The sequence below is a fragment of the Gorilla gorilla genome, chromosome 13 (assembly GCF_029281585.2).
Source record: "Gorilla gorilla gorilla isolate KB3781 chromosome 13, NHGRI_mGorGor1-v2.1_pri, whole genome shotgun sequence".
Taxonomy (NCBI): Eukaryota; Metazoa; Chordata; class Mammalia; order Primates; family Hominidae; genus Gorilla; species Gorilla gorilla.
Genome location: NC_073237.2, coordinates 92,027,615 through 92,040,751, shown reverse-complemented (window position 1 = coordinate 92,040,751; position 13,137 = coordinate 92,027,615). Strand labels below are relative to the sequence as shown.

Here is a 13,137-nt window from a genome sequence, read left to right as displayed (position 1 = left end):
TCTTAGCATTTGCACATATTATTTAATGACACAATAACCCAAGAGGCAGGTACTCTCATTGTAGGTATTTTACCAGTGAGGAAACTGAGGCACAGGGAGGTAAGAAACTTACCCTTGTTCAAAGAGCTCAAAAGTGGTACAGGCAGGATTTGAATCCGTAACACACACTCATTGAAGTCCTAACTTCGCAAGGGTTATTTAAGAATTACATGAGACACTTTATGTAAGTAAAAGTGAAAAAAAAAAAAAAAAAAAGAGCAGAGCCTAGCAAATGGTCATCAGTGTTAGCTAAAATGCAAAAGAAAAGATATTGAGAAGAGTTGAGTGATTCAGTTTCAGTTGCTAACAAAGGAGTTTAGGGGCTCAGGGCTTGGCATTGCTCACAAAGGAAACTTTCCACCTGACTCATTTGCTGCTAAATATGCAGCTTGAACCAGACCAATCTATGCAGGGAACACAGAACTTCTGTGTCAGGTAGTTGAAGGCCCTGAGAGAAGGCTCATGCATCCACTCAAATCCAGTTTCAGCTGGCATCGATTCCGTGCTTGCTGCCTGCCAGGGAACACGCAGGGTCGTCGTCCTCTGTCACCTCCTGCAATCCTCACCATACCTGTGCAGGAGTTGCCGTCGTCCTCATGTGGCCGACAGTGAACCAGGGGCACAGAGAGTTTACTATGGCTCATTCAGGATCTCACAGCTGATAGGTGATGGAGTCGATATGAGAACTCAGATCCACTTTCCCTAAAACAATTGCCACTACTTCTATGCCCCAGATGTCTGTCTGGTCTCCAAGGCTTGGGCAACGGCACCCCCAGTCAGGGCCTAAATTGCCTTATCCTAAGAGGCGGCCCACAAACTCAATTTGATCAAGACAAAATAAGTATGCTCGGGGTGAAGTTTCGGAAATAGCCACTTTGGAGCCTGATCACGGAAGCAAAGAGGAAGGGCGTCGGTGATCTCAGTGAGCTTGCTCTGCTCCAGGCTGGGACGGACATGCTGGAGAGGTCTGATGTCACAGTGCTGTTACGTCATACGATGCCAGGCCCCCATAGGCACTCTGTTCAGAAGACGAAGCCCAGGGCAGGAGCCAGAGGCTGCTCTGCAGAGGACCTCCACTCCTAGAGGGGCAGAAATAGCTTGCTCCAGGGCAGAGGGTGGGTGCAGTGGGTCTTTTGAGGGGGTCTTAAAGCCACAGGGCCATTTGAGGAGATGGACCTTTCATGCGAAGGCAGTGAAAACTTCACACCCCATGAGAGCAGCCTCCCATGGACTGCTTTGGTGTGAGGTGGTCTCTGGGTGTGATGGTCTCAGCCTCAGCAGGGGTCCATGTAGCTCTCAGGAGCACATCCAAAGAGCCCAGGGTGGGGTTTCAATATTTGGAAACTGAGAGAAGCATCACAGGCCAACAGCCCAATGCTGTTCTCTTCCTCTGGCATCAGTTCTATTTTCAGAACCCTCCTGGGTCCAGTGAGTGACCTCTAAACATCTGAGGGGCCAAGACCAGAAGGGCGAGTGTCTGGCAAAGGCCGCCAACCATCTCCAGAAGGCCTGGGCTTCCTCTTGTCACTTTCACACAGCACACAGGTTAACGCTTCTATTTCCCGGGTAGGCTTCTCTGAGGATAATGAGCACAGTATGAAACAGACCCCTTTGGGAGGCCAAATCCCAAAGGATCGAAGCGGGCAGATCACGAGGTCAGGAGATCAAGACCATCCTGGCTAACACAGTGAAACCCCGTCTCTACTAAAAATACAAAAAATTAGCTGAGCATAGTGGTGGGCGCCTGTAGTTCCAGCTACTCGGGAGGCTGAGGCAGGAGAATGGCATTAACCCGGGAGGCGGAGCTTGCAGTGAGCGGAGATCGCGCCACCGCACTCCAGCCTGGGTGACAGAGTGAGGCTCCATCTCAAAAAAAAAAAAAAAAAAAGACCCCTTCACCCACCCCCGCTCCTGATGATGCCTGGAGGGGAAGAGCAACAGAGCAACAGCCAGGACCCACCAGCTTCCAGGCTTCTTGCAGGAGGGCAGATGTCCCACAAGTTTTCTTTCTTTTGCTCAGTTTGGAGACATTTTCCCAAAAATCATTCTGTCAGCCCAAGTTCAGCCACCAACTGGCAGAATCTGCAACACTACTTCTCTTGAACTTTAGAAATACAGCTTCCTAATTTTTTCCAATTCCAAATATAAAACAAACCAAAAAAGTATTAAAATAATTTGGGCTTCAAAGACTTTCTCATTCTAAGGGGCCATAATGAAATTAATAAGAATCAGCCTCTCTTTTTAGTCTCTCTCTTTCTCTCTCTCCTCTTCCCTCTCTCTCTCCCTTCCTCCCACCACCTCTCATTTTTCTCCCCTCTTTAAGGAAAAGAAAATAAAGCGAAGAGAACACAGGGCCCATGCAGCCCCAAGAATTGCTTGCACGGCGCTTATTTACCTTCTAACTAACATTTGTAACCCAGGATTAGTGGAGCAGCCTCTTGTAATTACCCGTGTTGCCCCATTTGCGGCTGGCTATCTCCGTGAGGCCAGTAAATCTTGAAATTACAGGCTGACCACCCGGGAGAACTGAGACAGAGTCAGCCACATCTCTCAAAGGCGCTGCCCTGGGTTGCTTCCCGCCCCCCGAGATGACTCGCTGGCCAGGGAGAAGGCCCCGCCTGGGAGTGGCTCCCAGACCTCACTGTGGCTGGGAGGTAAATAAAGCCAGGGTGGCCTAGGACACCCTGCATCCCCTGTGAGTGGGACGGAGGCAGCTGGCCAAGACAGAGCCTGCTCTACCGCCCATCCTCCCACCCAGCGTGGACTCCTTCTGGTTAGGGCCCCAGAGATGGACAGGAAGAAGGAGACAGGACTGAGATGGGGGGATAGGAATGCACTGAAAAGGAGATTCTGCCTCTTGAAATGCTGTTCTCTTCTGTTGAGGAACAGAACACCCACAGAGGACTTCTAGGGTAGTGTGGCTGTCATTTTATAGAAATGGAGATCGTGGGCCAGGTGCGGTGGCTCACACCTGTAACCCCAGCACTGTGGGAGGCCGAGGCAGGTGGATTGCTTGAGCCCAGGAGCTCAAGATCAGCCTGGGCAACATGGTGAAACTCCGTCTCTACTAAAAATATCAAAAATTTAGCCGGATGTAGTGGTACGGGCCTGTGGTCCCAGCTACTCAGAAGGCTGAGGCCGGAGATTTGCTCTAGCCTGGGAGGCGGAGGTTGCAGTAAGCTGAGACTGCGCCACTGTGCTCCAGCCTGAGCGACAGAGACCCTATCTCAAAAAAAAAAAAAAGAAAAAGAAAGAAATGGCGATCACAATTTGACTTGAGAGTTAACCACAATCTTGATCATACCTTTAGAATGAGTGTCAGATGGACCTATGCAACATACACCTGTTCTGGAGCTCTGGGGAATGTCAAGGTATTTTGAATCAAACAGCAAATGTTGCTAAGGTCCAGGCTGTTTTGAAATGAGATATGCTTGGCTCAACCCTCACTGACACCTTTACAAGGATGAAGCCATCACTAAGAACATTCTCCATTTTCTATCTGCAAGTGCCCTACATGGAGGCTCTTTTTGTTATTTCTCCCTGTGATCTGAGACCTTAAACGCCACATATAACTTCATTAAAACACAACCAGGATTAGGAGATGTTAAAGCGTCTCCAATGCCAAGAGCCTATGATAATAAAGCGCTCAGCATTCTGTGCATTGCAGGTGGATTCCATGATTTTGCCTTTGCAGAACGCACTTCATTCCATTTTTCAATGTAGGTGTGGATACCTATAAAATCTGCCTTACTGGCTGGGCGTGGTGGCTCACACCTGTAATCCCAACACTTTGGGAGGCCGAGGCGGGCAGATTACAAGGTCAGGAGATTGAGACCATTCTGGCCAGCATGGTGAAACCCCGTCTCTACTAAAAATACAAAAATTAGCTGGGCATGATGGTGTGTGCCTGTAATCCCAGCTACTCGGGAGGCTGAGGCCGGAGAATTGCTTGAGTGAGCTGAGATCACGCCATTGCACTCCAGCCTGGGCGACAGAATGAGACTCCGTCTCAAAAAAAAAAAAAAAAAATCTGCCTTACTATGTGCTACTTTCTTTATTAATTCTACTATTTACAAAAGCTCAGCAGGATTTGACACTTAGTAAAAGAAAAAAAACGCACAGTTAAATAATTGAAATAATTAATTTAAATGTGTATAAATTTAGTATATTTAATACTAAATATTAGTATAAATCTGGATCATACCTTAAAATAATATTCCCCAACCCATTTAGCATCTATCAATGGCCTGTGGTCCGGATGTCCCGTCTTATCTACTCCACCAGCTCCTCCACCATCATCCTAATTCCCCATATGTGTTCTGTTCAGCATCTCCACAAAAGGTACCACTGGCTCTGGGAGGCCCTGTGCCCTTCCCCCATCCCCCCTCACCCATTTGCCCCCCCCCACCCCTCTCATTCAAAATCTTTAGCAATCCCAATCTTCATATTATAACTTGAATTGAGGGGACAGGTCTTTGCCTTCTACTGAGAATGGCCCAGAGGATTAGATTCCTTGCCCAAAGCCACACAACAAATCAATGAAATGAGTTCTTTCTTCTGTTCTTTCTGTTGTTCTTCCAACCTCGTAAGATTTCTTCTTGCCCCAGAACATGCGAGTCTGAGAAGCACTGTTCAGATATGGATACTGTTGTGTTTCCATTTCAGAGAAAGCAAGAGACAGCCATCAACCGATTTGCTTGCCACACTCCTAAACTATACACAGACAGCAGGACGTTCCGCATTACCATTCCCATAACAAGTTTACTAACACACAAAGAAAAAAGAATGACAGAAAAGAAAGAAGAAGGAAGGGAAAAAAGGAGAGAGGGATAGCGAGAGGAAGGGAGGGAGGGAGAGAGAGCCTGCAGGGGAAGTTGTGGAAAGTCCCCTTTGCAGGGGGGATTAGGTCTTAGTTGCTCAAGGAGCTGTAGGGAGGGGAAGGGTGGAAGCCGAGGAATTCATGCCACCCAGTTGGTCAGTTGGGAATTGTTTACAGCCCTGAAGGAGATTGGCTTTTGTGCTGCTGACTTCAAAGTGTAGTCAGATATTAACATACTGACCCCTTCACCGTTTCCACCCCCAAACACAGTGGGGGTTAGGAGGACCATCTCCAGTGGGGAAACTGAGGAATGAAAAGGGGAGCTGGGAAAAGGGAAGTGAAGAGACTAGGAATGCCCCCAAGACTGTGCTGTTAACCCAGTGCTAACATTGGCCACCAAAGGCAGGACCCCTTCCTCGTAAGCCAGCCGGCCTGCATGCTGCGGTGTTGAAAGATGAAAGAGTTCTCTTTGGGACCAGAGATACAGAAAGTCCCAGGTGAATAATGAAATCCAGCAGTCCCCAGGTGCCTTCCCTTCAAGGTGGGCAGTCTCGGTGACCCGCTTTCCTGCTGGCCCTTACCAGTCCTAAGGCCTGGCAGCAGCAGGCCACGCCCTCCCTGCAGCCTTCAAGATATCTGCCTCCATGCCGTGCTTGGATTCCCCTCTCCGTCTCCTAGGAAGAAAGGCTGCTGGAAACCCAGACGCCCCATGGAGGGGACTGGTGCCAAGTCGTCTGGGGCCCTTTCCCCGGGGAAGCAGGAGGCACAGCCAGCCTTGTCACCATGCCCTAAAGTAGGATGGATGGCCCCGGTAAACCGATCCTCACTAATGTAGCCTAGGTGCTATTTCATATAAATACATCCACCCAGACATTTCCCATCAGCACAGCGTCTTTCCCTCAAGGCCTGGCTTTCGGAGGTCTCTGCCCCCACCGACAGCCTCCAACCACCCGAGTTAATGACATACTAGGGTGGAGAAGGGAGCATGTTAAGTGTCTTTGCAATGGCAAATAAGGGAGCCCCAAAGCCTTCCCTTTCTTCATTTATCATCTTCTATAATGTACCTATCACATCCCCGGCTTCTCTCATCTTTGCCAAACTAAACAGCCTTAGTCTTGCTAATCTCTCCTCAGATGGAGGCCTGGGCCATAAATCTAATCACTGTAGAAAGAAGGCCTTCCCCAACAGTGCCTTGGGCGCTGGGTACAGCACACATTATAAAACACACAGCAGATAATGACAGAACTGCTGTCACAGGACATGTTATAAAGTGCAGATGTTGTTACCACAATGTGCCTGTTGTGAAGTTTACACTGTAAATGGGTAAATGGGCCCGCTTGCTATGGGATAAAGGCAATTAAATTTGCTCATCCACCCCACCTGCTCTCCTCTTTCTCCTGGGTCCCTACTTGGTACCTTATGTTTGAATGAAATTGTGGGTGGAAAGTGGAAAAGGGGAACTCCTCACTGGTTTTGCCAGAATAACATGAAATTAAATCCCATTCGCTTTTTGAATCAATTTCAAAAGGTAAAAGGACTTCATGGTTTTAGTTCAACGTGTGGTCTATATGCATTTTTTTGAGTAATGGGACACCTTCTCAGGACCCCAGATCTGATTTAACACTCCCCCATGACAACTTCTCATTCACCTCTTCCTCCCAATCGTGAATGTATTAATGCCTTTTTCAACAAGTACTAAATTTTCATGGTGTTCTGTGTTCAGAAAGCGAAAGGAGCTGGGGGGTCTATACATCCTTAGAGAAGATCTTTAGGCCTGGTGACGTGGCTTATGTTTATAATTCCAGCACTTTCAGAGGCTGATGCAGGAGTTCAAGACCAGCCTGGGCAACATAAGGAGACCCCATCTCTAAAATATATATATATATTTTATATATATATATATATTATATATATATATTTTTTAAGGATATCTCTAAAGAATAGCACCAAATGGGTTAAATCTCTCATAGCACATTTCAGGGATGCTAATAAGGTCTTTAAGGAAGGCAGATGTGCTGGGAGTATCCCTTGGGCCATCAAGGAAATCTTCAAATTCTTCTTTGTATTTCTTTCTTCTCCCAACAATCTTCAAAAGAAGAGAACAGTTCCAAGAGACAGGATGTATTGGCAAGAGGAACTATTAAGACCATTGTTACTTCTGTTTAAGCATCTGTCCTGGAGCAAAGAACCGAGTTTGAGATTTGGGGAGCACTCAGTTGTGCCCCCACGCCAGTGACCATGGAGAAAGTCCTCTGGCTCAGCTCTCCCCAGGCAGGGCCACATCACAACTGAGAAGCTTCGTTTCTGGAACTTGAGAAATTCCAAGATTGCATCTTTTCTAGCCTTCACCTTGGGCAGTAAATAGATTGAAAAAGACCTAGTTCCAAGATACCTGGTGTGTTAGTCAAGGTTCTCCAGAAAAACAGAACCAATAAGACAGAGAGAGAGAGAGAAATAAGAAGATGTATTATAGAAAGTGGTCATAACACCAGAGGATCTGCCATCTGCAAGCTGGAGACCCAGGAAAGCTGGCATTGTAATTTAGTCCAAGTCTGAAGGCCTGAGAACCAGGGAGGCCACTGGTGTGAGTCTGGGAGTTCAGAAGCCCCAAAGCTGGGAGCTCCGACATCCGGGGATAGAAGATGGATGTCCCAGCTCAAGGAGAGAGAGAATTCACCCTTCCTCCACCTTTTGTTTTATCTTCGGCCTCTATGGAACTGGCGACACCCACCCTCATTGGTGAAGGCAGAGCTCCTTCACTCAGCCCACTGATCCCAGTGCTCATGTCTGCTGGAGACACCTTCACAGACACACCCAGAAATCAAGTTTCATCAGCTGTCTGGGCATCCTTAATCCAGTCACACCGACACCTGAAATTAACCATCACATCTGGTGACCTGTGCTTCTCCAACAGGTCACTGTAAGAAACCTGAGGAACTACCAGGAAATCCTCAATTCCAAGAGTGAGCACAGACCATCTTACTGAGCCATCAATTCTACCCAATGGCATGTCATTGAAAACATTAATGTGTACATTAAGACAAGCACTTTCTTTTTTTAAAGAGCACGTTTATTTTTGCATTAAATGCAAAGTTCACATACACTTCTAGGTGGGGGGATGATGCAATGAATTTTGAGCTTGTGAGCTGCTGCAGAAATCCCATAGCCCTCTGCTTATATATCTCCCTCCTCTGCAAGTCAAGTTTGAGAAGCGTCTTAGTGGGCCATGCCCAACCCCTAAGAACACAGAATGCAATGGGGGTGGGGTTGGGGGGCTGGATAGAGAGGCCAAAAGAACTGAATTCATGACAACATTGCAGAAATATGGGTGAGGCGTAGCTTAGAAGCACAGGAGGCTGTTCTGAGGATCACAGGGTCCAATCTTGGAGCCCAGGTGTTCCAAGAGCCATCCTCATGAGGTTCAGAAGCTAGGACAAGATAAAAACACTGGAAGTCTGATCCTTCTCATAAACCAAAGAGTTTCCCTTCCTCGCTTAGTCTGTGTTCTCCTGACCGAGACCTTGAGACAAGAATTCAAGGGCAGGTAATTTATTTCGGAGGGGATCCCCGCATGGGGAACAACAGCAGGGGAGTGGGGAAGGGAGACGGAGAAGGACAGCCAGCCAAATAAGGATCCATTATCCAGCAAGTTCCCACCGTGGACAAATGGAGCTTGACCCTCTTGGTCTGCAGAATTCTGGAAGGCACTATGGAACACAACCTCTGATGCATCCCACCCGAGGGGCAAGGGTGCTGGGGTACTTGTACACCACACTCCATGGCCATTGGTGGAGGGCAGCAGAGGGGAGGAGAGTGGTCTTTAATTCCCTAGCACTTTGGCCTGGCTTGAGTAGAGCTACCCCAGGAGACAAAGAAAGCCCTCAGGCAAAGCGTTGCAGGGTCTGGTGGTTGGAAAGCAGCATGCACTGCGAGGATGAGGGTAAGGGTGCTGGCGAGGCACAAACAGCCCAACCGCTCTACCCTCTGCATGGAGGAATCTGGTCCTCTTTTCTGAGGGTTAAGTGGCAGACATGGTGGCAGAACTGGGCTTGTAGATAAAAACGATAGACTACCGCCACTAAACACATAGGTCAGGCAGTGTGCTTGGGGCTTCTTATTTGGTCCTCCCAGGAAACCTCTGGGTAGGTACTGGGATTACAGATAAGGAAGTTGACCATCAGAGCTTGAGGACCTTTGGCCGTGTCCTACAGCAGAGCTTGAGGACCTTTGGCAGAGTCCTACAGCGGGCGAGGCTGGGGCTTCAGCCTAGAGTCCATGATTTTAACCTCTGCATCTGCAGCAAGAAGGGACTGCCTGTCCTTGTGGTCACTGCCAAGAGGCATAATGAAGTTTTGTGACATGTGACTGAGCCCTCCCACCTAGCCACAGTTTTTTGGACCAAGGGGTGGGAAGCTGACCATTTGACTACGCAGGGCCCTGCGTGGCCTGACTTGGAAAGATGAGCTGGATAAAGCAGATTCCTATGGTGAGATTTAGATTGGTACCTGGAGACCTAGGCAGTTAGCAAAGTGAACTGGGGGTGGGGATGGAGCCACATACAAAGGCAGCATTTCTTGGTTTGGCTTTCCCAGTACCATTCCTTCCCTCCCTCCCTCCCTCCCTCCCTCCCTCTTTTCCTTCCTTCCTTCCTTCCTTCCTTTCTTTTTCTTGAGACAGGGACTCACTCTGTTCCCCAGGCTGGAGTGCAGTGGTGTGGTCATTGCTCATTGCAGCCTCAAACTCTTGGGCTCAAACAGTCCACTCGTCTCAACCTCCCAAATAGCTGGGACTACAGGCATGTGCCACCTGCCTGTGTAATTCAGTCGCTGTTTTTCTGGTCTCCTCACTTCTCCATTTTTTTTTAAAGAACGACCTTCCCCATTGTATGCAATCTTGAGGTCACTGTCTGTCAACATCCCCTGCCATCTTGGACCCAAGATTCCACTGACTCATGATGGGACAATTGGGACTCCCTCCCTCCAGGGAATTTAACTCCTGAGCAAAATGACTCAGAGAAAGCAGCCATTGAGATCAGTGCTCTAAAGTGATTGTCCACTCTGTGCCACTACAGAGATCCATGGCATATCGTCTGTGAGGCCGGGACACAGGGTTTCTCTTTCACTGCACGTGCTGCCTGCAGCAATGTCGTAGGCATCCTGCCCACATCCCTGGTACTCACTGCTCCCTTATGCGGTTCCTGTTATCTGGGGCTGCATAACAAGCCACCCAGAAACTTAACAGAGTACAGCAATAATTTACTGTTACCTCTCATGGTTCTGGAGGTTAACACAACTGGCTGGTTGTTCTCATACAATTGCAGTCAGTCTATGACTGAGGCTAAGTTCATCTGAAGTCTTCTTCACTCACCTGTTGGTGTCTGGTCTGGAACAGCTGGAACATCTCGGAGCTAATCGAGCCTCTCTTTTTCCTCTCTCCCTCCCTCTTCCTTTCTTTTGTTTTTGTTTTTGTTTTGTTTTGTTTTGAGACAGAGTCTTGCTCTGTCACCCAGGCTGGAATGCAGAAGTGCTATCTCAGCTCACTGCAACCTCTGCCTCCTGGGTTCAAGCAATTCTCCCGCCTCAACCTCCTGAGTAGCTGGGATTACAGGTACGCGCCACCACACCCAGCTAATTTTTGTATTTTTGTACAGACAGGGTTTCACCATGTTGGCCAGGCTGGTCTTGAACTCCTGACCTCAGGTGATCTGACCGCCTTGGCCTCCCAAAGTGCTGGGATTACAGGTGTAAGTCACTGCACCAGGTCCCCTGTCTTCTCTCTCTCTCTCTCTCTCCATCTCTCTCTCTCTCTCCATGCAGCCTCTTCATATGGCTAGCTTCGGCTTCCTCATAGCATGGCGATCTTGAAGTAGTTGGACTTCTTCCAAAGCTGCTGATTCCTCTCAAAGTGAGTGTTTCAAGAGACTCAGGCATAAGCTGTGAGACATCACTTTCACTCAATTTGATTTCAGATTCAAGGTGCAGGGGCAGTCAAGGAATAGACTCCATCTCTCAATGCAGGAAGAGCTTATGCACACAGAGAGGGAAGGGGATGATGGACAGGAACCATCTTGGAGATGAACCACCACATAGCCATCGGCTCTTTTCTTCAAAAACCTGGACTCTGCCAGAGAACATTGTCTGACTGGAACTGTATTCTGCTTGCCTGTGGCAGAATTCAGGAGAGTTAACACCCCCAGATTATCTTTAACTAAGGATAGATGGGAGTTTGAAGATAAATGCCCTGGCTTCTCCCAGCTCGGGGGCGGGGTTAATTCAGAGGCAAGTCTGTATAGTTCCCCAGAGGCCCCTAAAAAAACCTGCTCTCCTTGTGCCGTGAAATGGTGGCCTTCCTTCCTCGACTCATCTCCCCACTCCACCTGTGCTTCCTGAGATCACCTCTCAAAAAAAAAATCACTTGCACTCAAACCCCTTTCTCAGCATCTGCTTCCAAGGTGTCCTACTGAACACATGCCCTGCATTCTCCCCAAGTACTTCCCTCTTGGGTAGGTTAGCCGGAGTTGGTTTCTTTTGCTTACAACCAAAGACTAGTAAGGGCTAGAAGGAAGAAGTGGCTAGAGAGAGGATGGGGGAGCCGTGGGGTCTGGGTGCCAGTTAGCGTTGGAGGGACGTGGTAGCGGGTCCGCAGAGGAGGCCGCTCTAGGGAAGAGTGTGCAAACGGAGTGTCCACACGGAGAAGCCACAACAGAGAGGCCGGGCTGCAGGCCCTGCTCCCATTCCTACATGTGGTGCACGGTCTCTGTGGACTTCCAGGTCCTCACAGTTCCACAAGATCCCTTCTCCTTCTAAGAAGGTGGCTGAACCCCCTCATGAAAGCAAGCAATTCATAGGTGTGAAGGGCCCAGTAGAGCCATGCAGATAACCCTCCCGGCAGACAGCAGTGTCCACAGAAACCTTCTTCCTCCCTCTTCTCCTCACTCCCTCCCCACCCCTCAGGGACTGGCCTCGCTGTGAGCTCCATGACTCCATAGCACATGGGATATTCCCCAAAACAGCTCCTTTAACAAGGCCTAGGAGGATTCGTGGAAATGAGGGCATTAGGTCCTTCCCTAAGGCTCATGCGAGGGCAATAATAGTGGGAAAAACTATCTCAATTAGGAAAAAGTGGGAGATTCAGTGAGAGCTGATGCAAGAGACTGTGGGAATGCAGAGGACAGCCTGGGGGCGGTGCCATGGTCTGTGGGACTCAGAGGACAGCCTGGGGGCGGTGCCATCATCTGTGGGACACAGGAGACAGCCTGGGGGCAGTACCTTCGTCTGTGGGACGCAGAGGACAGCCTGGGGGCGGTGCCATCGTCTGTGGGGACGCAGAGGACAGCCTGGGGGCTGTGCCATCGTCTGTGGGGATGCAGAGGACAGCCTGGGGGCGGTGCCATCGTCTGTGGGACGCAGAGGACAGCCTGGGGGCGGTGCCATCGTCTGTGGGACACAGAGGACAGCCTGGGGGCGGTGCCATCGTCTGTGGGACGCAGAGGACAGCCTGGGGGCGGTGCCATCGTCTGTGGGACGCAGAGGACAGCCTGGGGGCGGTGCCATCGTCTGTGGGACGCAGAGGACAGCCTGGGGGCGGTGGCATCGTCTGTGGGATGCAGAGGACAGCCTGGGGGCGGCGGCATCGTCTGTGGGATGCAGAGGACAGCCTGGGGGTGGTGCCATTGTTGTGGGATGCAGAAGACAGCCTGGGGGCAGTGCCATCGTCTGTGGGGATGCAGAGGGTAGCCTGGGGGCGGTGCCATCATCTGTGGGGATGCAGAGGACAGCCTGAGGGTGGTGCCATTGTCTGTGGGACACAGAGGAAAGCCTGGGGTGGTGCCATCGTCTGTGGGGATGCAGGGGACAGCCTGGGGCAATGCCATCATCTGTGGGGACGCGGAGGACAGCCTGGGGGCGGTGCCATCATCTGTGGGGATGCGGAGGACAGCCTGGGGGTGGTGCCATCGTCCGTGGGGATGAGAAGAGATGGAACCTGAGGGTAGGAGGTGGACAGAGAAAGAGAAGCAGGAAGGCGCCAAAAACCAGCTTGGCCTACATGGGAATCTGCTTACAGCAGGTCTCTCCACTCCTTCCTTCTTTGAGAGAGATGAAACCATGGTTAACTTTGGAGTAAGGCACAATGTAAGAACTAGGTGGTAGAGAATTATGTGGGCACTCAGCCAATGCTTTGAGCCTGCATTAGGTATTTCTATCAGGAAATCTTCAAAGTCTCTGAAAACAGAGACGTTACTTCTCAAAACAGGAAAACACCCATTTGGAAATGTTTGT

The 13,137-nt window shown here is 49.7% G+C and overlaps 1 long non-coding RNA gene across 1 annotated transcript; it reads left to right on the top strand.

The window, feature by feature from the left end:
* Nucleotides 1–9,270: 9,270 nt before the first annotated feature.
* LOC129524450 (uncharacterized) lies at nt 9,271–11,047 on the top strand. The gene is made up of 3 exons (XR_008668209.2): nt 9,271–9,344; nt 10,348–10,465; nt 10,827–11,047. It is a non-coding gene; the product is annotated as an uncharacterized lncRNA (long non-coding RNA).
* Nucleotides 11,048–13,137: the final 2,090 nt, after the last annotated feature.